The 24,051-nt window shown below is 41.1% G+C and overlaps 2 long non-coding RNA genes across 3 annotated transcripts in view; both read right to left on the bottom strand.

Annotated features, from left to right (window-relative positions):
* The window catches only part of LOC122235032, a 36,320-nt gene extending 34,223 nt beyond the window's left edge, over positions 1-2,097 (bottom strand). The window contains exon 1 of the long non-coding RNA XR_006213116.1: positions 2,038-2,097. This is a non-coding gene — a long non-coding RNA (uncharacterized LOC122235032). The remainder of the gene's footprint in view (positions 1-2,037) is intronic.
* A 1,250-nt stretch (positions 2,098-3,347) lies between these two features.
* Positions 3,348-24,051, bottom strand: part of LOC122235029 — a 37,119-nt gene continuing 16,415 nt past the window's right edge. For both annotated transcript variants that reach the window (XR_006213113.1, XR_006213112.1), the window contains 3 exons: positions 21,011-21,104; positions 15,199-15,293; positions 3,348-3,902 (listed from right to left, as the gene is read on the bottom strand). This is a non-coding gene — a long non-coding RNA (uncharacterized LOC122235029). The remainder of the gene's footprint in view (positions 3,903-15,198; positions 15,294-21,010; positions 21,105-24,051) is intronic.

The following is a 24,051-nucleotide window of genomic DNA, read 5'->3' as shown; positions in this document are numbered from 1 at the left end:
TGAGCTGTCAGCACAGAGCCTGACACGGGGCTCAAACTCATGAACTGCAAGATCATGACCTGAGCAGAAGTCAGACTCTTAACCAGCTGAGCCACCCAGGTGCTCCAGTAGTGTGGATATTTTAACTGTATTAATTCTTCCAATCCATGAGCATGGAATATTTTTCCGTTTGTTTGTGTTGTGTTCAATTTCTCTCATCAGTGTTTACAGTTTTCAGAGTACAGAGCTATTATTTCCTGGTTAAAATAATTCCTAGGTATTTTATTCTTTTCGGTGCAACAGTAAATATTTTAACTCTCTGCAATGTAATCTCCCATTACAACATTAACTCAGTTATTCACACTTTCACTCTTTTGACCTCCAGACACCTTTTTAGAAGTGTGTACAAATTTAAGGACCTAGCCACAAACATAGCTGTTGGTTCTCTGAGCATGAGGAAATTCAAGAGATACTTAGGATTTCATCTTTCTGTAAGGATTGGTCTTTTCTTTTCCTTTTATTTCTTTCCTTCCTTCTCTCTTTCTTTACTTCTTTCCTCTTATTTCTCTCTTTATTCCTCTATTTATTCCTTTCCTTACTTCTTTTTTTTTTAATAAAGGAATAGTTAGATATTCCATAAGCATCAAGAGGTTAAACCAGCAATACATGAAAGTTCTGAAGGTAAAATATCAAGCATTTAAAAATATATAGGTAAACGTTAAGGGGAAATGGGTCACGTGCCTTCCTGGTGCCTCAGCTCATACAGGCAATAAATTATTAATTGGAGTCTTTATACCAATACATCACAAACCATGCTGAGAATTTATCTATTCAAAATCAAACCATTTCTCAGGGCAAGAAGTTAAGTACAGTCTAATCAAAGGAACTTCCATTCTTCCTACATCTATAGCTCCTGTGCTTCTTAAATCTGAGGAGAAACTCTTTACTCACGGCACACATGAACTGATTCTGTTTCCCCAAAGTCTGAGGAGAAGATACCCTCAGCACGCATGAACTGATGATCTTTCCGGTAAATCTAAGGAGAAACCGCTGATGCCCAGCACACATGATCTGGTGCTGTTTCCCTCACGTCTGAGGAGAAACTCCTTACCCCAGCACAAATGAAATGACGCTGCTTCCCCTAAGTCCGAGAAGAAATTCCGTACCGGCAGCACCCATGAACTGATGCAGTTTCCCTCAAGTCTGAGGAGAAAAAATTCTTTACCCCCAGCACCCATGAAGCGATGCTGATTCCCTTAAGTCTGAGGAAAACTGCTTCCAAGCACACATGACCTCATGCTGTACCCGTTAAGTTTGAGGTGAAACTCCTTACCCCCAACAACCATGAACTGGTGCTCTTTCCCCTCAGTCTGAGGAGAAACTCCTTATGCCCAGCACACCTGAACTGATTCTGTGTCCCTAAGTGTGAGGAGAAACTCCTTACCCCCTGCACACATGAACTGATGCTGTTTCCCCTCAAGTCTGAGGAGAAACTCCTTATGCCCAGCACAAACGAACTGATGCTGTGTCCCTAAGTGTGAGGAGAAACTCCTTACCGCCTGCACACATGAACTGATGCTGTTTCCCTCAAGTCTGAGGAGAAACTCCTTATGCCCAGCACATGTGAACTGACGCTGTGTTTCCCATAATTCTGAGGAGAAACTCCTTACCTCCAGCACGCGTGAACTGACGCAGTTTCCCTTGAGTCTGAGGAGAAGCTCCTTACCCCCAGCACACCCGACTTCATACTATTTCCCTGACTCTGAGGAGAAACTCCTAGCCTCAGCACACAACACTGAACCTTTTTCTATTAAGTCTGAGGAGAAACTCCTTACCCCCAGCACGCATGCACTGATGCTGTTTCCCCTAAGTCTGAGGAGAAACTCCAAAATGCCTGGCACCCATGGACTGGTTCTGTTTGCCTACGTCTCAGGAGAAACTCCTTATCCACTGCACATGGGAACTGATGCTGTCTCACTTAATTCTGAGGACAAACTCCTTACCCTCAGCACCCATGAACTACTGCGGTTTCCCGTAAGTCTGAGGAAAACTCCTTACCCCTAGCACGCATAAAGTGAAGCTGCATCCATTAGTCTCAGGAGAAGCTCCTTACCCCCACGCACACATGAACGGATGCTGTGTCACGTGCATCTGAGGAGAGAGTCCTTACTCCTAGCATGCCTGAACTGATGCTGTCTCGCTTCCTTCTGAGAAGAAATTCCTTACCCCCAACCCACATGAACTGATGCTGTTTCCCCTAAGCATGAGGAGAAACTCCTTAACCCTGTACACATGAAATGGTTGCTTTCAGCCTTTCTTATTGCCAAGTAGCATTCCATTGTATATACAAACCAAATCTATTTTATGCATTCATTAGTGGATGGACATTTAGGCTCTTTCCATAATTTGGCTATTGCTGAATGTGCTTCTATAAACCAAACCATGCCATCTGCAGCAAGATGGATGTAACTGAAGGGCATTATGCTAAGTGAAATAAGTCAGGCAGAGAAGGACAGATATCATATGTTTTCACTCATATGTGGATCTTGAGAAACTTAACAGAAAACCTTTGCGGACAGGAAGGGGGAAATTAGTTACTAACAGAGAACAGAGAAAAATTAAAGCATAAAAAAATAGTTTTAGACAGATTTCTTTTTCTTTGTATATAATACTATTTTGTTGTAAATGATAGGCACCCATAGATACACATTTAAGTAATCAGTGATGAAGTTCTCCACCAGGGACACCTGTTATATTGATACATCCCTTCCTTATTTAAACCTAGCCCAGGAAAACTTTGTTTGCTGTTTTATCGTTGTTGTTTGTTTGTTTGTTTTCACAAGTGTAAGCCAAATATATTCAATAAACATGTTAAAATAATGGTTCTGTTTCCAAAAAACCACTGAAGTCAAAGTGTTTTAAATTAATTCTATTTGGATTGCAATCCATCTTTCTCTGTTTTTGAATCCTATTAATACTTATTTGTGTAAGGGGCCTGGTAAAACCAGAAATGCCCTTAACCCTTTCTATGTTGGGAAAACTTTGAAGTTTATGTCACTAAGACTGAGAGTCTTTAATTATAACACTGGGAAGTACAGGGGTTACACTGCAGTGATCAAGGCACTTGTCCTTCACAATCACCTTCTGTGCTCATGTAAGTACAGGGAGGGGAATTCTCATCCACCCACTGGGTCACACTCTGATTCCATATATTCAAGAAGGCAGGTATGCCAAGGGGAACCCTGAGGTATGCTGTGTCCCAGAAATACGCCTACCCTAACAATGTATTTTTCCCTCAGGGTTCCCACGTGCCAGATCTATGAAAAGAACAGAATCAGGGCCCAAGCATGGCACAGAATGATTCAGTGAGAAGCCAAGACGTTCCCCATGCTGCCTCCAAGGCAATGATGGGGCTACAGAAGGGGAGTTTCAACTCAGTCCTACACACTGCCCACATACTCGGCCGGCCCCCGAGCCCAAGCTCTCAGCCTGAACTGCAACCTGAACCTCTCCTCATCTCAGGCATCCTGGGGAACCACTGCCTGCTGTTGCTTTGGATCATGTCTCCGCCCAGGACCTACCCTAACCAGAGCCTTGGCTCTGGCCTTAGGTGTCCCTCGTCCTAGCTCTGAAGAATCAATGGAATTGAGGCCCATGACCTCGCAAATCTTGTCAGGGAAGAAGGGGGAAGATCACCATGACATTTTCATGTATGGGATGGAGCTCCAGAAAGGGATCCCCAGCTAAAGCATAAGCCTTTCCCACAGGATCAACCAACGCCTGAACCCAAATCCTAAGGCTGACCGGCACCCTCACATTGCCCCCAACTCACCCTGCTCTGGAGATCACTGCACAGCTGGCTGTTTTCCCCTTGCCACCTCCGGGAACCGAACCCTAACCCCATGATGCCACTGCACGTGCTCCTGCAGAGAGGAAGAGAAAGACAAAGGTCATTATTTCATCCCATGTAAATGTGAACTAAACACTTCTTTCAGATCCTCCATTCTTACTAAGGAGCTTCTGTTACCATAGAGCAAAAGTCAAACTTATGAGATCTATTCAGAATTTAACCCAGAAATGACTTTCAGAAAATTTCTTTTCAGAAAGAGCTTTAAGCAGTAAAAGATAAATTCTAGATTCCTTTTGTCTATGTTCATGAATTTATTTCTTACTCAACTCTTTCCCTTACCGTTTATGTAAAATGAGCTTTAGATTTCAAAAAAATGGAAAATTTTGATAACCAGTTGAAAAATACATTGATAATTAAAGACATCATAAATTAGTGCTTATAGGCACTGTATGAAAGGAAACTGGATAGTCAAACCGAATTCTGTAACCAGGCATAAACTGGTCACTTTGGGAAATAATGATTGAAAAAAAAATGTCCTTTTATATTTCACTTTAATCCCCTATATTTTCAATGTTCTTAACATCATGAAGTTGGTAATCCATAACCTGTATGTGTAAGTTCAAAAAGAGAAGTCCTCCAGACATGGTCCCCTGTTTCACTGCTGGTCTAGAGAAGAAATAGGTGCAATATCCAGAATACAGGATGAGTTGAGTGCTCAGAAAAAAATCACAGCATGGACATAGTAGGAGAAGGAAAGAACTCTTCTGACCTCTTACTCTAAAACATGATACAAATCCAGTTCCAGAATCAATTCCCTTAGTTAAAAGATGTACCTAAGGAACTGAGAATGTTGTAAAATGCTGTCCCATATTTGTAGGGCATTTCCTAAAATGATCCAATTAATATTAGCAGGGTCAGTTTATACTGAGAAGCTGGTGTCCTATACTGCATCCTGGCTTTGCACTTTCGGTCCAGGTAAAGTGGTCATGAAGCTTGTGGCCATGGTGTACTGGGAAACACATGTCTGGAACTTCATCACTGAAAACAGCTTAAGACAAAGTGCCCTCATTTCTCATCGACTGAGGCTACAGAACACCACCATGAGTTGGAGATATAAAGAAATTTAATATCTGAACTATTGAAGGGCCCATATAGTGGGAGAGGCAGATACATAAACAGATTGTTTTAAAAACACTGTGGTCAAAGGTAACACCCAAGAGTAAAAAGTTGCAAGGTAGCATAAGAAGTTGTTTTGAGAAATGACGAAATAACTCACGAAGCAGCAAAGGTTGAAAGTGGCTGCCTGTAGGAAAACATACTGTTGACTGTTGTAGACTGCTGACTGGTATTTTAAAGTTTGTGCACATGTAAGGTTGATGACAAACACATAAAATTTGTTTCTTTTGCTTGGTTTCAACAGCCCTGGGGGGAAAAAAAACACCCATCACCAACCCTTGATATACATTCTTTTCTTTTTTTCTTCAAATTTCCTCAAAGATATTTTGTTCAATCCTTTGTAAAAACATACAGTGGCAACACAATGCACCCAATTTTTAAAAAATTTTTTTGAAATTTATTGTCAAATTGGTTCCGATACAATACCCAGTGCTCATCCCAAAAGGTGCCCTCCTCAATACCCATCGCCCACCCTCCCGTCCCACCCACCCCCCATCAACCCTCAGTTTGTTCTCAGTTTTTAAGAGTCTCTTATGCTTTGGATCTCTTCCACTCTAACCTCTTTTTTTGTTTTATGTTTTCCTTCCCCTCCACCATGGGTTCCTGTTAAGTTTCTCAGGATCCACATAAGAGTGAAAACATATGGTATCTGTCTTTCTCTGTATGGCTTATTTCACTTAGCATCAGACTCTTCAATTCCATCCATGTTGCTACAAAGGGCCATATTTCATTCCGTCTCATTGCCACGTAGTACTCCATTGTGTATATAAACCACAATTTCTTTATCCATTCATCAGTTGATGGACATTTAGGTTCTATCCATAATTTGGCTATTGTTGAGAGTGCTGCTATAAACATTGGGGTACAAGTGCCCCTATGCATCAGTACTCCTGTATCCCTTGGGTAAATTCCTAGCAGTGCTATTGCTGGGTCATAGGGTAGGTCTATTTTTAATTTTTTGAGGAACCTCCACACTGTTTTCCAGAGTGGCTGCACCAATTTGCATTCCCACCAACAGTGCAAGAGGGTTCCCGTTTCTCCACATCCTCGTCAGCATCTATAGTTTCCTGATTTGTTCATTTTGGCCACTCTGACTGGCGTGAGGTGGTATCTGAGTGTGGTTTTGATTTGTATTTCCCTGATGAGGAGCGACGTTGAGCATCTTTTCATGTGCCTGTTGGCCATCTGGATGTCTTCTTTAGAGAAGTGTCTATTCATGTTTTCTGCCCATTTCTTCACTGGGTTATTTGTTTTTCGGGTGTGGAGTTTGGTGAGCTCTTTATAGATTTTGGATACTAGCCCTTTGTCCGATATGCCATTTTCAAACATCTTTTCCCATTCCGTTGGTTGTCTTTTAGTTTTGTTGGTTGCTTCCTTTGCTGTGCAGAAGCTTTTTTATCTTCATAAGGTCCCAGTAGTTCATTTTTGCTTTTAATTTCCTTGCCTTTGGGGATGTGTCAAGTAAGTAATTTCTACGACTGAGGTCAGAGAGGTCTTTTCCTGCTTTCTCCTCTAGGGTTTTGATGGTTTCCTGTCTCACATTCAGGTCCTTTATTCATTTTGAGTTTATTTTTGTGAATGGTGTGAGAAAGTGGTCTAGTTTCAACCTTCTGCATGTTGCTGTCCAGTTCTCCCAGCACCATTTGTTAAAGAGACTGTCTTTTTTCCATTGGATGTTCTGTCCTGCTTTGTCAAAGATTAGTTGGCCATACGTTTGTGGGTCTAGTTCTGGGGTATCTATTCTATTCCATTGGTCTGTGTGTCTCTTTTTGTGCCAATACCATGCTGTCTTCATGATTACAGCTTTGTAGTAGAGGCTAAAGTCTGGGATTGTGATGCCTCCTGCTTTGGTCTTCTTCTTCAAAATTACTTTGGCTATTTGGGGCCTTTTGTGGTTCCATATGAATTTTAGGATTGCTTGTTCTAGTTTCGAGAAGAATGCTAGTGCAATTTTGATTGGGATTGCATTGAAAGTGTAGAGTGCTTTGGGTAGTATTGATATTTTGACAATATTTATTCTTCCAATCCATGAGTATGGATGTTTTTCCATTTCTTTATATCTGCTTCAATTTCCTTCATAAGCTTTCTATAGTTTTCAGCATTCAGATCTTTTACATCTTTGGTTAGATTTATCCCTAGTATTTTATGCTTCTTGGTGCAATTGTGAATGGGATCAGTTTCTTTATTTGTCTTTCTGTTGCTTCATTATTAGTGTATAAGAATGCAACTGATTTCTGTACATTGATTTTGTATCCTGCGACTTTGCTGAATTCATGTATCAGTTCTAGCAGACTTCTGGTAGAGTCTATCGGATTTTCCATGTATAATATCATGTCATCTGCAAAAAGCGAAAGCTTGACTTCATCTTTGCCAATTTTGATGCCTTTGATTTCTTTTTGTTGTCTGATTGCTGATGCTAGAACTTCCAACACTATGTTAAACAACAGCAGTGAGAGGGGACATCCCTGTCGTGTTCCTGATCTCAGGGGAAAAAGGGAAAAACATTGAGGATGATGTTAGCTGTGGGCTTTTCATAAATGGCTTTTATGATGTTTAAGTATGTTCCTTGTACCCTGACTTTCTCGAGGGTTTTTTTTTAAGAAATATTGCTGAATTTTGTCAAATGCCTTTTCTGCATCGATTGACAGGATCATATGGTTCTTATCTTTTCTTTTATTAATGTGATGTATCACTTTGATTGATTTGTGAATGTTGAACCAGCCCTGCATCCCAGGAATGAATCCCATTTGATCATGGTGAATAATTCTTTTTATATGCTGTTGAATTCGATTTGCTAGTATCTTATGGAGAATTTTTGCATCCATATTCATCAGGGATATTGGCCTGTAGTTCTCTTTTCTTACTGTGTCTCGTAAACGGTCTCGTAACGGTCTCTGTCTCGTTTAGGAATCAAAGTAATACTGGCTTCATAGAATGAGTCTGGAAGTTTTCCTTCCCTTTCTATTTTTTAGAATAGCTTGAGAAGGATAGGTGTTATCTCTGCTTTAAACATCTGGTAGAACTCCCCTGGGAAGCCACCGGGTCCTGGACTCTTCTTTGTTGGGAGATTTTTGACAACTGATTCAATTTCTTCGCTGGTTATGGGTCTGTTCAAGCTTTCTATTTCCTCCTGATTGAGTTTTGGAAGTGTGTGGGTGTTTAGGAATTTGTCCATTTCTTCCCAGTTGTCCAGTTTGTTCGCATATAATTTTTCATAGTATTCCCTGATAATTACAATGCACCCAATTTACATGAATCAACACGTCAACAAATCGTCATACATGATTTTTGAACAAACAGTACTAAAGTAGCTCATATTCTGTTTAACTAAAGTTATGGTGCTTTCAACAAAGAAATAGCTAACATGAGAAAGAAGATTCCAGTTTCAATCTGAAGTAAGGTTATTTGTGACAAGTACCATGAAACAATGATTTTATCACATCACTATCTTAAAGAGTACCATTTTTCAGAAGTTACAAAGCACCAATACTCATGTAGAATAAGATCTTGAAAAGATGTAAACTTAAGGCAAAAGGTCTCCATTTTTTGAAAATTAATTATCTGAATGATTTGAATTTTTCTTTCAATAAATTAAAAGATCTTTCAACATGAAGGAAATATATACTATGTTCTGACACCTCAACTAATTCTGCAGACATTCAGCTCAGCTGAAAGCTTCTGTAGGACTACTTTCAAGACCAAAAAGTGGAAACCAACAATCAAAAGCCCTTTCAATATTCAAAGACAAGGACTCTGGATATGGGATCTAATGAATAAGAAAATTTAAGTATCACAATAAAATACTTTTTAGAAAACAGAAAGGACTGGCAATATACAAGTTAGGAACAAAAGCATGTATATGTTTACCCCCACTCCCCAAATTGTTTAAATAAGCACTTGAATGCTATCAGCTAAAGTAACAAAGAAATTCTTTTTGGGGTGTGTGTGTGTGTGTGTGTGTGTGTGTGAGTGTGTGTGTGTAGTACTAGGTGGAAGATAAAACCACAATTCCGTTTAAGGAGTCAAGTTCTGTAATTCTAATTTGATCAAATGAGTCTGTTGTATTACGTGTTCATAATAAGAAAGTTATACATTAATTTGTACATTATATGATTTATTTTCTTCTTTTTCCTTGAAATCTATGATTAAAGGATAGCTTTAAATTAGTTTGAAACTCACAGAGCAAAAATTATGTCAAATGGCTTTGTAGGAAAAAACAGCCCCTCTGAAAATAAGAGGTCTAAGTAATTATGTGCAAATAAAACTTCAAAATAAGGTAGCTGAAAATATATCCTTCTTAGAAGTGTCCCTTCTGTTGTCTCTATTTAGAATATAAATAATTTCAGTGGCCCAAACAGTAACTTTCTTTTTTTAAATATGAAATTTATTGTCAAATTGGTTTCCAAACAACACCCAGTGCTCCTCCCAACAGGAGTCCTCCTCAATGCCCATCACCCAGCCTCCCCTCCTTCCCATCCCCCATCAACCCTCAGTTTGTTCTCAGTTTTTAAAAGTCCAAACAATAACTTTCACTTCAGTTTTTCTTCTCCATGGTGTTTACTCTTACAAGTAAGAGTAATTTTAGCATATGCTAAAATTAAAACTCATGATTCCTATATAGTTATGCTATATTTCAGGTATGGAAGGCTGAACATAAGTAATTTCAACCTAGAACATTACTTGAACATCACAAAAGAAAAAAGAAGACAAAAAAGATTTCTCCTCACATCACTTGGACTACTAGACTATTCATAGAAAAAAAGCAAAATATAAAATATATAGTTTTCAGCTCCATGTAATTATCCGGAAATAAAATTCACTAAATGAGATAAGACACCAGGATTATGAGTATGGAGTACTCAGAGTCGTTCAAAGCAGATGAGAAGACACTTTGGGGAAACAAAATCCATCCCAAACAATATAATTTTATCTCATCAACCCTCTAAACACCACAACTTCACCGCTTATACCATAAGCCTTCTCAACATTTCCCATTTTCTTCTTCTCTAACAAAAAAAAAAAAAAAAAAAAAAAAAAAAAAAAGGTTTTAGAGTCCTAATTTCCAAGTGACATTTCAACCCCCTTATTTTACCTTCATTCCATACTCCTGATTTATAAAAGACGCTAAAGTAATCATTTTCTTCACCTAAGCTGTTAGAAATGACCATGTATTGACTCAAAATTAAGGAATTAAAGGTTAAAAAATCAACTGAAAATACACTTATTAACATTTATACTTTTATGTAGTAGGGACACCACATAATACCTCATTCTGATTAACCTCTGGCTCTTGAGATAGTGAGGTCAGAAAATTAAAATGAGTAATAGATACGTAAAATACTTGAAGTGTGCATCTATCTTGAATAGGATGAGTTAATAAAGTGACTGAAATTATGTGATTATAAATGTTTACTGTAAAACAGTACAAGATTGATGTTGTCAAATGGGGAAAAAAGAAAAACCTTTAACTTAGACTAAATATCTTCAGTACTGTGGAAAAAGGTCTCAAGGTTGAATAGTAACTAGAGAACAAGAGCCACAAAGGAAGACCCTTTCATGCATGCACACACATGAAATAACAAATAAGGAAACCCCAAGTCAGTACAGTACATCAATGACTGATACTTAAATGATATTTTGATATCTAAAGAAAAGCTAAAATGTTGACTGCCATTGATAAAAAAGCATTTCACCAATTCATACAAATGATACTAAACATTTTTTAAAAGATGTCCTGTGAAAACCAAGCCACAATAAGTTACTGTTTTCCATTAAACATGCTGAATTATTTGACCCCATATTCCATACACTTTTATTGTGTTAAATCCTAACTGTTGTGACAGCATGCTTAGTAACTAGGCTACATTAGTTTACATCTTTTTATAGATAATCTAAGAGGGTTAATTTTTTGTGCTGACAACTCAGAGTCTGGAGCCTGCTTCAGAGTCTGTGTCTCCCTTTCTCTCACCTCTTCCCCACTCATCCACGCTCTCTCTCTCTTTTTCTCTGTCTCTGTGTCTATGTATCTCTCTCTCTCTGTCAAGAATAAACATAGAAAACTCAAAAAAGAAAAGAATGACTTTAACCAAGAAGATGAAGACCTCTGTACTTAAACCCAGAAATCAGTGGAGAAAGAATTTGGAGACAGAAATAAGCGGAAAGACATTCCATGCTAGTGGATCCCAAGAATTAAGATTGTCAAAATATTCACACTACTTAAAGCCATCTGCACATTCCCTAGGTACGATCCCTATCAAAGTTTAAGCACGTCTCCAAAACTAGAATAATCCTTCAATGTGGACAGAACCACAAAAGGCTCTGAATACCAAAGTCATTTTGAGAAGGAAGAACACAGCTGGATGCATCATGCTTTCTGATTTTAAACTAGATCTCAAAGCTACAATAACCCAAGCAGTACGGTATTGGGCTAAAAGCAGACACACAGATCATTGGAACAGAACTGAAGGGCCAGGAAGAAACCCACACAGATGTAACCAATTAATTCACAACAAAAGAATCAAGAATATAACATGAGGAAAAGGCAATCTCCTCAATAGATGGTGTCAGGAACACTGGGCACAGAAAAACAACACGCACAGAAAAACAACTTGACACCTATTTAACACCACACACAGAAACGAATTCAAAATGTATTAGACTTAAGACCTAAAACCAGAAATATCCTGGATACAAACTTGGGCAGAAGGTGTGGTATCACACAACTATGTCCTGCGTTAGGAGATTATAGGGAAGGCTTTGCAAAGCAGATCACTGCTCTCTGGCCTTGGTGCAAACAGCCAGCAGCAGTTCTCTCACCTACTTGGTGTGTATCTGGGGGGCAGGCTAGACTTCACTGATCCAGTGGATGTGTATCTAGGGGTTGGGTTCTGCATGTGCTCACAAAGTCCTTAGAACATGTTGTCGCATGGAATATTTTATCCTATCTATATTTGGTTTTCACCATGTCTTCACTACGTTCTTTCCAATATGTGGCCCACTGATGTGTTGTACATTGTTTGTAGGCTTAATGAATATGGGAGCTTGAGAGCAGCTCACGGAGATGTCTCTTAAACTCCCTCTCACCTCTCTTGACTTGCATGGAGTCTTAAGCAATCCTTTCTGCTCTCCTTGGCTCTGCTGGACAAATCCAAATGCCAAAACCACGAGGATGTTTTTCATCTCAGTCTAAACACTGAGTTTTTGGATTCGACACCAGAAGCCAAAGGTACAAAGGAAAAATAAAGAAGTGGGACTACATGAAACTAAATAAAAATGAGTTCTGCACAGCAAAAATATCTTCAAAGGAATGAAAAGGCAACATAGTTAATGGGAGAAAATACTTGCAAACTACATACATGGTAAAGGGATAATACACAAAAGATATGAAGAACTCCTATAGGACAACAATGCAAAAGCAAAGAGCAATGATGAAACTGGCAGAGTCCTCAAGAGGCATTTTTCCAATGAAGACATGCAGATGGCCACCACATACATGAAGAGATGTTCAATGTCACTCCACATTAGGGAAATGAAAAGCCAAAGCCAAAGAGAAATCACCTGAAACCTGTCTGAATGATCTTATCAAAAAGACAAGAAATTACAAGGGTTGGGTAAACTGTGGAGGAAAGCGAATCATTGTGCTCTGTTGGTGGGATTAGAACTTGGTGCAGCAGCAGTCGAAAACAATATAAAGTTTCTTCAAAAAATTCAAACTAGAACATCCATATCATCCAGCAATTTCCCTCAATAACCCCCCTAGGTATTACTCAGAACACATGAAATCACTAACTCCCCAAAATACCTTCACACCTGTATTATGCCACATTGTTTTGAATGGCCTGGAGGGCATTATGCTAAGTGAAATACATCACACAGAGAAAGCCAAATACCAAATGCTCGCACATATATGTAGAAATTGAAACAAAAATAAGAAAACAAAATACAAAAATCCTCAAAACATAATAAAACAAACTCATAAATACATAAAGATGATTGCAGAGGTGAGGGGCAGGAAGGAGGGAAATAGACAAAAGACATAAAGGGCAAAAGACATCAGCAAATAAAAAAAGACCATGTCAACAGGGAAATAGAGAGTAAATATGACTTCAATAGCTCAAATTCTAGCTTCCTCTATTTCAAAGACCTTAGTTCATTCCATTACACTCACCAGACCTACCTGAATAATAAGGAATTATGATGACTCAGAAGTTTTTGAAAGATGATTTCTTTACTTAGTATTTCATATCAAAGAGGACAGAGTGCTTAGATTACTAGCTATGTCAGATTTTCAATTATTTTTATGGTTTATTGAAGTATCATTATATCACAAAAATCTCCTTAGATCTAAGTGGACACTCTCATCAGTCAACATATGTACATACCACTAAAACAGTACAATAAAGGTAAGGTACATTGTCCATCACACAACAGTGAGTTTTTCCTCCTTGTTGTAGCGAGCATTTTGTGATGAAAACATTTCGGGTATCGAGCACATGTATCAAATTCCATGCGATGGGATATGAAGAATATAGCAATCATGGTAATCATGAAAATAATAATATTCAAGATAATCATAATCTCCTTAATTTCTGAGAGAGACAACTCACCCCCCGCCCCCCAAGGACAAAACAGATGCTTAGGAGCAGCTGCTGCTGAAAGTGGCCTACACCACACCATGTTACTGAAAACCTAAAGTACCAGTCATCTTGATATGTAAGTTTGTGAAAGCCTCTGCTCTTAGGCTTTTGCTTTCAGTGAGGTCATGGTGCTGTCTTCAGGATATTTTCAACCTTTGAGACAAGATTGGAACAGTCTATTGAAATGAGATATTCCCATGCAACAAAACAGTGTCTTTGGAAAGAACTGGGACCCTATCGTGGTCCAGACTACATACAGTCCACAGCACCACACTCACACACACACACACACACACACACACACACACACACACACCCCAACAACCTGGGAGAGGGAGAACCCATGGAATGAAAGAGCATTTTCTCAAGAGCTGATTTCAAAAGGAGGCTGAGAGGTAAGCACTGCCTGCTGACATACACATGCACTGGTTTCTAGGGACATGGTGGTCTCAGAGTCAATTCTCCCTGGTGCTGCCTGGTGAGTCCCAGAGGAGATGTGATTCCTAAGGTATGAAACTCTTGGAACACGGGATGAATGCAAGAGAGGAGGTGCTCCACAGAAACATGAAGCACCACGCCTCCCAGATATGAAGAACAAAACCGACAAGTCTGCCTGGAACAAGGAGCTTTTCCATCCGCCTTCCTTGGGAGACTGCGAAGAAGACGTTCCCACCGAACATTTCCCAAAGATTATTTTGTGCTGAATCCCAAAAACCCAGTCCTCTCCAGCACACAACTCCAAGTACAAAAGAGTCTGGACACCCTCTAAAAGAACGAAGCTTCACTTATTCATCGCCCATTTGCTTTGAGTTCAGTGATTGAATGCAAATTGCCTTCAGAAATGAAGAGCTCAAAGGGAGTTGCACAACCCCTAATTCAGACTCCATACCCCATAGTCCCATTAACTCCCATGTTAGAGGACCGCCTTTAGCCAAAAGTGGGGTGGGATCTCCCTGCCCCATCAGAGGGTGCAACCTTGCTACCAGGGGTGGGGTGGGGCAGGGCAGGGGGTGTGGAGGGGGGCGGCAGGAGGCTTGTGTTGACCTGCCGCTTCCACTCTAAATGGCTTCAACAAGTTCCCTGGCTGGGCTCCAGCAACTCAAGCCCACCACCCTGACTCTCCCTGGAATGTTTCTCTGCAAACTGAGGTCCCTGCGCTTCATTTTCACAGGCAGGATTGTTTCATCCTGCTCATGACTGCGACTTCCCTGGCCCTGCCTTGACATTTTCTGACAACCGCAGGTCCACGCGTTCTTTCCGTTTGTTTGCACCTCCACCCTCCAGCCACCAACCCAGTCAGACCTCCAAGGGCACTCAGGGTGTCCCCTCTCTGTACCTGTGCTTCTCCCCACCACCGGAGCCTAACCCCCTACTCCATCTCGGACCCTCCTCCTCCAGGGAACCAGGGTACAACCCATAAAGGTCACTCCTATGACCGCAGCCAGAAAGGAGCCCAAGAAGAACCCCGCAGCATGAGGGAGGGGGTTGGGGATGAAAGGGGAAGACAGAGAGGGGCAGGGGGAAGGCCACATGGCACCTTGTCACTAGGATCCCTACCTTGGCAGCGCCGCGACTGAGGCAGGTCCTGGAGGGAGGCTGTGGGTCTCAGCTGCTCCACCTTTAGGCTTCTCCAGATGGTCTTTTGGGGGCACCTGGGGGCATTGCATCATGCTCAGCCCCTGGCAGTGTTGGTGCTCCAGGAGTGCAGCTGCAGCTGAGAGGCGCCTTTGGGAGCACGTCCTGGGACTTGGCCTCTGCCTCCAGGAGCAGCAGGAGCAGCAGGGCCACCACCTTCCGGGGCTGGAGGTTCATGGCTCCCAGTCCTCCCTGCAAGTGCCCCGCTACCGCTACCTCCACAGCTACCTGGACACAGGTGCCAGGCAGCAGCCATGTCCCTGGTGGGGGAGTGGGGTGGGCGAAAGCCCCTGGCTGGCAGAGAGACTTGGGAGCTTGGGGTGGCAGGTGGTCTGGGAGCCAGGATGCATAGCACAGCTGCACCCTCAGCTGCATCCCTCACCGGGCTCCGCCCCTGACCCATGCTCCTATGCGCACCCGTGGGCTCACTCCTGCACACCTCTTGGATCCAGGATCCAATTCCCTCCCCGCCTCCCCCACCCCCCGCGGGGGACACAGCTGCTGGGTGCCAGGGTCTGCAACACCGCACCTCTGTGCGCCCACCACATGGTATGACTGCCTGCCCACCAGCCTGACAGCCAGGGGCCAGAGAGAGGGCTCCAGAGACCAGGCTAGTGGGAGAGGGACTGTCAGGTGTCTCTTCCCCAGGTGGAGACCTCCCTGTCATCCCTGAAGAGACCCAGGAAGGTTTTGAAAAGCTGGTTTCACAGGGAGGTGGCTGTACATGAACTTAGTGCTCCCTCTTGCATCCTAGGCCTCTGTGTTTGTTCCTCAGTCTCCCTCAGGCTCCTGCTAACTGTGGACATCTGCAGCTGTGCACCCTCCCCACTTGTGACCCATGACTGAAAGGGCAGCCCTGAGGGACAGGGAGACACACTGGGAATACGAGACTCCTTCCACCTCCCTCCTCCTTGAAATGTCGGTGCTTTTCAGCTCTGCATGCCTTTCCCATGGCCCTACCTGGACTACACCACCATTGGTCCCACCCTCAAGTCCACCCTGCCATCGCTGACTTTGTCATGTCCTTCAACTCTGTGGAACTGCCTTTCCACCTCCACTACCTCCCAACCCCCATGTTTTCTTCACAGTGTGCCTCGGATCCCAACTCATCCGTGTGATTTTTCTTTTCTTTTTTTTTCAATTTCTTTTCAATGTTTATTTATTTTGGGGACAGAGGGAGACAGGGCATCCTACGTGCAATTTTTCAACAAGCATCTATTGAACGTGTAAGGTGTACCAGACCCTGATCTGGTGGGCCAGTGTGCAGAGGTGGGCAAGAAAACTTATGCCTGAGGTTTCAAGGGTAGCCACAGGACTACCATACATGGTGAGGAGGAGTAGAGAGACCAAGTAGTCAAGGGTTTATATGAAAGGAGCATCAAGGGCACGAACCTACGCAGCACTGGAAGGAGAGCAGGGAGTCATGGAAATATAGATCATTGAAGGCTAGTCCCAATCTCCAGCCTTCATCACATGTCCTCACCTGAGGACTTGCAAATAGGCACCCCCAGACTGGACCTGTTAGAAGCAGGACTTACAGGAAAAGCACAAAACTCGTCTGTGGACTTCATGGTCATGGTAAGGGCGCCATCACACAAGCCCACCAAGGGACTCTGGACTCTGGCAACTTGGACATACTGTGTACAATGAGGACCTGTTAGGACTCTTTCAAGTGCACAAGTGAAGAGAAAACTAAGCCACAAGCCTAGGAGAATAGAGATGCAAAACCTTTCTCCCCCCAGGGGCAATGTAAATGATCTCATGCTATACAAAAGCCAATGACCTCTGCTAGCATTAAAAACTTTACCAGTTTTCTGCCTCATTGATCAGTCTCATCCCAGAAGTGGACTCCTGCTTCATTGGCTCAATACACACCATTTGCCTGCATTCTCCTTGGAAGCAGCTTCCTACCTACCAGAACCCTGACGTGTGTCTCCATGTCATGGCACGTATTGAAATGTAAGTGAATGATGTTTCCATTTCATTTTGAACATTATGCTGATGCCTCCCTCCTGGCTCTGCATCTCCACTGAGAAGACTGTTTAGCTGAGTTTACTTTGTGTGTGTGTGTGTGTGTGTGTGTGTGTATACATATATATGTATATATGTTCTTTATCACTGTGTAGGGCTCCCTAGTGTGGATGGAATGCTTTGTTTATCCATTGGAGGGACATTTTGTTTGCTTTCAGTGGTTTGGCTATTACACATTACCCTGCAGTGAACATTTGTGCTCAGTGTTTTGTGGGATTTTAAGTTTAAATTCTCTGGGATAAATAAATGTCCAGGAACCTGACCGCTAGCTTGTAGGGTTTATGTTCAGCTATCAAACTGTCTTGCCAGAGTGGCTGTGCTATTTACATTCCCACCAGCAATGCATGAGAGAGCCGCCTCTTTCCAACATTTTATCTTTTCACTGTATTAGTTGAACTAGCTCTTCTAACAGGCAGGGAGTGATTACTCAGTCAGTGGTCATTTGTATTTACCTCATGGCTAGCGATGTAGAACATTTTCTCATGTGCTTATGCCACCTGTATGTTGTCTTTGCTGAAATGTTTCTTCATGTATTTTGTCCATTTCCCATTTGGAAAATGTTTTCCTTATTATTTTTTGTTGAATTCTGAATTTTTTTATACTGTGTAGACACAAGTTCTTTTTGTCACATGTGTGGTTTGCAAACATGTTCATCTAGTGTATAGCTTGCATTTTTATCATATTAACAGGATATTTTTAAATGTTTATTATTTTTTTTGAGAGAGACAGAGTGCAAGTGGGGGAGACACAGAACCTGAAGCAGGCTCCAGGCTCTGAGCTGTTAGCACAGAGACTGATGTAGGGTTCGAACACATGAACAAGGAGATCTTGACCTGAGTTAAAGTCGGACACTTAATGGACTGAGCCACTCAGGTGCCCCTACATTATTTTCAATATAATTTACATTATAGTATCATCATTATAATTATAATAATTATATTTATTATTTATATAATTAATAAAATTATAATATATGTTATATTGTTAGCTAACAGGGTCTTTAAAAGAGCAAAATGTTCTCTCTCTCTGACCCTCCCCCGTTCATGTTCTGTCTCTCTCTGTCTCAAAAATAAATAAACGTTAAAAAAAATTTTAAAAATGGGGCACCGGGGTGACTCAGTCGGTTAAGCGTCCAACTTCAGCTCAGGTCATGATCTTGCGGTTCGTGAGTTCAAGCCCCGGGTCGGGCTCTGTGCTGACAGCTCAGAGCCTGGAGCCTGTTTCAGATTCTGTGTCTCCATCTCTCTCTCTGACCCTCCCCCATTCATGTTCTGTCTTTCTCTGTCTCAAAAATAAATAAACGTTAAAAAAATTTTAAAAAGAGCAAAATGTTTTAATCTTGATAAAGTCCAATTCACCATGTATTTTAGTTTCTGAATCTTGCTTTATTGCAATGTGTAAAAATGCACTAAGTTTAAGCCAATGGATAAATATCCATAATGCACTTTCTTACAGTTTCTAGGGTAGAAATCCAACAAAGGCACCAGTGTGGTCACGTTCTGGGGAGACTCATCTTCTTGGCTTGCGGATGGCCACCTTCTGGCTTTGTGCTCACATGACCTCTCTCTGTATGTGTGCATGGAGAGAGTGTGCCAGCTCTCTGGCATCTCTCCTTGTATGCATGCTAACCTCATCATGAGGGTCCTAAACTTGTGACCTAACATAACCTCATTATCTTCCAAGGCCCCACATGCAAGTTTATGGGGATAGAACTGGAAAATTGTGAATGGGGTGGGAGCATAGTGTAGTCCATAGCATGTTTCTTGGTGGACTTCTTGAGGTTTCAACTCTTTGGTATTTACGCATTTTCTTAGATCATTAGGTTCACATCTTTTGTCAAATTTGGCACATCAGCCATGACTTCCTGAAACAATTTTTTTTTTATTTTTCTCTTGAAATATATTTTTAGTCCCTACTTTTTTATATTTTCTCTTTCTGAGACTCCTGTGACATAAATATTAGTTTTATTCTTTGTGTTGTCTGTGTGTATGTTTGTATTTTAAAAATTGTAGTCATTATCCTTTTCAGTTGTAATTGTCCATTATGTACTTCTTTACACCTTTCTTCCTTTCCTGAGACTTATTCTCATTTGTTTCAAACACTTTTGTAATTGCTTGCCAAAGCATGTTTTTAATGATGTCTCCTTTCAAATCCATTGGGAATCCTAACTCCTAGGTCATCATTGGCTCTGGGGGTCTGTGAATTGTGTGACATATTAAAGATGACATTTCTCTGGGGTTTATTTGGCGAGTGTTCTTAATTATTCACCTTTCATATTTAGGGTGTGTCATAAGACTCTGGATGTTCTTAAATCTGGTGTGTTAGCAAGTGGTGGGTCAATAAGACTGTGACTACCAAATGTAGCCCCAGTTCTGTGCTAAACCAGAAGGAGCACAGTGAGCCCTGGCCAGACACAGCTGGGAAGATACAGGGCAGCAACCTGTGTGGAAAGTCACATCATCATGGCTTTCTTCTCTACAGGCAACGATGAGTGCATAGGGTAGCTAAAACACATTGTTTGCCAAATGTATTTCCAAAGATGGAAGGATAAGTACTTGTAAAGACCAAAAGTCTGGTTGACAGTGGGAATTATTGAGGAAAAGTGTGTTCGGTGTGTTGAGGGCATTTGAGAAGTTTAGTTTATTCTAGTAGAAGTAGGTAATGATGGGTTTTAATGGGATGGTTGTCATTGATGTTGGGCTTGCTCAAAACTTACATCCAATTGGCTCCTCTTACTGGTGTCTTTAGCCTAAATATCATCCCTCCCAAGACCTGCCAAAGGGAGCCAGGTCAGATAGAGGAGTGAGCCCTGAACTGGTGTGCTGACTTGTATGAGACATGACACATCCACTCTAGCCACACTTACTGAATGCCTGCTTGGGAATGAACTTTGCCTCATGCCCACCACCACAGTGGAGTCACAGAGGAACATGCTGGTGGTCAGCTCATCTGGCAACCTCAAGGCCAGTCCCTCCCTCTCTCTGCATAAACTTAGGACAGGAGTGGGGTCCTCTCACATTCACCTTGGCACTCCATAGGAGATGTGGAACACTCACTATTAATCACAGGACCCGGGGTCTCATGTTCTTCCTTAGGCATACACCCAAGACCATTCCCATCCCTAGTCCAGCCTTTTCTGGGGAGCATGCCCCATGTGCCTGTTTCCTGACAGGTTAATTCTTCCTCTCTTTAGGCAAAACCAGCATCTTCACTTACACTGGAGAACACAGCAACACAGAATGGCTGCAATAAGTTGACTTTTCAGATCACCCCAATTAGACAGGATGAGGGGAATATCCTTGTACCTCCCAATGTATGGATCAGTCACTTCAACCCAAATATCTCCCTACCAGAACTTTCCCCAATATTCCATCAGTCTGGCCCCAAAGATGGGGGAGCTCATTCATTATGGGCTAAGTAAAACATATCTTTGGGAAGTTTTTTTGTTTTTGTTTTTTGTTTTTTTTCCAAAATTAACCCTGACCCTTTCTTGCAAGGAGTCATTTTCCTGAAATGGAAGTGATGTCTATAACCACTTCTCAAAGTCAGATACTTCAGCTCCACATGGGAAACCTGAAGATGAGTTCAGCTTGTGCGTGCTGCATGCCCCTCAGTGTGGCAGCAATGGGAGGACCGGACTGCAGGGTGGAGGACCGGAGGGGCTGAGACCGGTACAGTTGAGCAATGGCCCCGATAGACTCACCAGAAACAGGGTTGTGAGTGTGTCACAGGACAGTGAAGCTGAAGGTGGACCATGATTGCATTGTAGAAACCTTTGTAGACATCTTCTTTCTTCTCTGAAAATGGAGAATGCACTGTGGAGTTATACAAATCCATAGAGATGTTCCCCTTCAGCAAATGGCTCACGAACCGTGAGATCATGACCTGAAGCCGACGTCGGACGCTTAACCGACAGAACCACCCAGGTGCCCCTAAAATGTAAACATCATTAATCACAATCCACTGTGATTTATTTTAGGAATGCATGGGTGGTTCACAATTCACAGGTAAAACAATTTTATAAATCATACTTAAAAAGATGAAGGGTAAATAGCATACGATCATCTCTATAGATGCAGACAAAGCATTTGACAAAATACATCATCTGTTCATTTTAACAACTCAACAAAGTGGGTTTAGAAAGTATATACCTTGGGGCACCTGGGTGGCTCAGTCAGTTAAGCATCTGACTTTGGCTCAGGTCATGATCTCACAGTTCCTGAGTTCGAGCCCCACGTCAGGCTCTGTGCTGACAGCTCAGAGCCTGGAGCCTGCTTCACATTCTGTGTCTCCCTCTCTCTCGGCCCCTTCCCTGCTCATGCTCTGTCTCTCTCTGTCTCAAAAATAAATAAACATTAAAAAAATTAAAAAAAAGAAAGTATATACCTCAACATGAAAAAGGCCATGTATAAAAATAAAACATGCTAACATACTCAATGGTGACAAAGTGAAAACCTTTCCTCTATGATCAGGAAGGAAGTACAGATATCTACTTTCACCATCTTTGTTCAACATAATACAAAAAGTGGTAAACATAGCAATAGGACAAGAAAAAAAAAAAGAAAAGTCATCCAACATGGTAAGGGAGAATGAAAACTTACTATTTGCAGATGATATGATACTATATACAAAACCTCAATTAATCTACCAAGAAACCACTGGAATTGAAAATTAATTCAATAAAGTTATACAATACACAATTATTATGCAGGAGTCTGTTCATTTCTATACTCGTGATGATGTAGTAAAAAGATAAAAAATCCCACCTACAATTGCTCCAAAAAGAAATTATAGCTGAAGACTTCCATAATCTGAGACATCCAAATCCAAAAGATATAGAGAACCCCATCAAATTCAACAAAACAAGCCAAAATCAAATACATATTGTAATACAATTTGTAAAATATAGAGATACTAAAAACATCCTGAAAGTAGAAGAAAAAAGAAATCCAAATTCTAAGGAAAGACAAATGATGTTAACAGCAGACGTCCCCCACAGAAACCAAGCCAGCCGAAAGGAGTGGCATGATATATTCAACACACTGAATGGGAGAAATGTGTAGCTGAGAATACTCTATACATGAAGGCTGTCATTCAGAATAGCAGAGATAAATAGTTTCCCTGACAAACAATACTATATTGGTTCATGACCATTAAACCAGACCTTCAAGGAATAGTAAAAGGGAATTCTTTGAGAAAGACAAAAACAACAAAGACTAGAAGGAAAAAGAGAAAATCTCCGTAAGCAATGACAAAACAAACATGGCAGTAAATTAATAATTGTCAATAGTCACTCTGAATGTAGACTACATGCTCCAATCAAGAGACATAGTGTGTCAGAATGCATAAGGAAAACAACACCCGTGAATATGCTGCCTTTAAGAGAATCACTTTATACCTAAAGACACCTGCACACTGGAAGTGAAGGGATGGAGAGATATTTATCATGAAAATGGATGTCAAAAGAAAGCCAGAGGAGCAATACTTACATTAGAGAAACTAGATTTTAAACCAAAGGCTAACAAGAGATGAATAAGGTCGCTCTATCATAATAAAGATGTCTAATTAACAAAAAGATCTAACAATTGTAAATATTTATGCCCAAATTGGAACACTCAAATACACAGAACAGTAACAAATACACAGGAAGTCATTAATAGTATTAACAGATGTTAATGCCACAATGACAGCTGTGGACAACTAATCTAAGCAGAAATCAACAAGGTAATAATTGCTATGAAAGACACACTGGACCAGATGGATTTAGCTGATATAGTCAGAACTATCCATATTAAAGAAGCAGACTACACAGTCTTTTCAAGTGCATATGGGACATTCTCCAGGGAGGATCACATACTAGGTCACAAATAAGGTCTCAATAAGTGCAAAAAGATTTAGATAATACTATGATTATTTTCTAACCACAATGCTATGAAACTGGAAGTCAGCCACAATATTTTTTTTGAAAAACCACAAATACGTGAATGTTAAACAACATACTGCTAAAGAATAAATGGGCCAAATTAGAAATTTAAAAACATAATGAAAAATATATGGAAACAAATAATAATGAGAACACAGCAGTCTAAAACCTTTGGGGGGCACCTGGGTGGCTCAGTCGATTGAGCATCTGACTTCGGCTCAGGTCATGATCTCACAGTTCATGGGTTCGAGCCTCGCATCAGGCTCTGTGCTGACCACTTGCTCAGAGCCTGGAGCCTGCTTCAGATTCTGTGTCTCCTTGTCTCTCTGCCCCTCCCCCGCTCATGCTTTGGCTCACTCTGTTTCTCAAAAAAACTAAATAAATGTAAAAAAAAAATAAACCTTTGGGATGCAGCAAAAGCAGTCACAAGAATGAATGATGAGTTGAGGTGCCTGTGTGGCTCAGTTGGTTAAGAATCTGACTTCAGATCAGGTTGTGATCTTGCTGTTCATGAGTTTGAGCCCTGCATCTGGTTCGCTGGTGCCAAGCTCAGAGCCTGGAGTCTGCTTCAGATTCTATGTCTCCCTCTATCTCTGTCCCTCCCCTACTCACTCCTCTGTCTCTCTCTCAAAAGTAAATAAGCATTAAATTTTTTTTAAAAAAAGAATGAATGATGAGTGATTTTAGCATCTTTCCATGTGTTTGTTAGCTATCTCTATATCTTCTTCAGAAAATGGCTATTACTGCCTTGTGACCATTTTTAAGTTGATTATTTGTTTTTTGGTGTTCATTTTTATAAGTTTTTTTTAATCCATTTTGGA

This window comes from Panthera tigris, chromosome F2 (assembly GCF_018350195.1).
Source record: "Panthera tigris isolate Pti1 chromosome F2, P.tigris_Pti1_mat1.1, whole genome shotgun sequence".
NCBI lineage: Eukaryota > Metazoa > Chordata > Mammalia > Carnivora > Felidae > Panthera > Panthera tigris.
The sequence above is the reverse complement of the archived record's forward strand: the minus strand, read 5'-3'. Positions and strand labels throughout refer to the sequence as shown.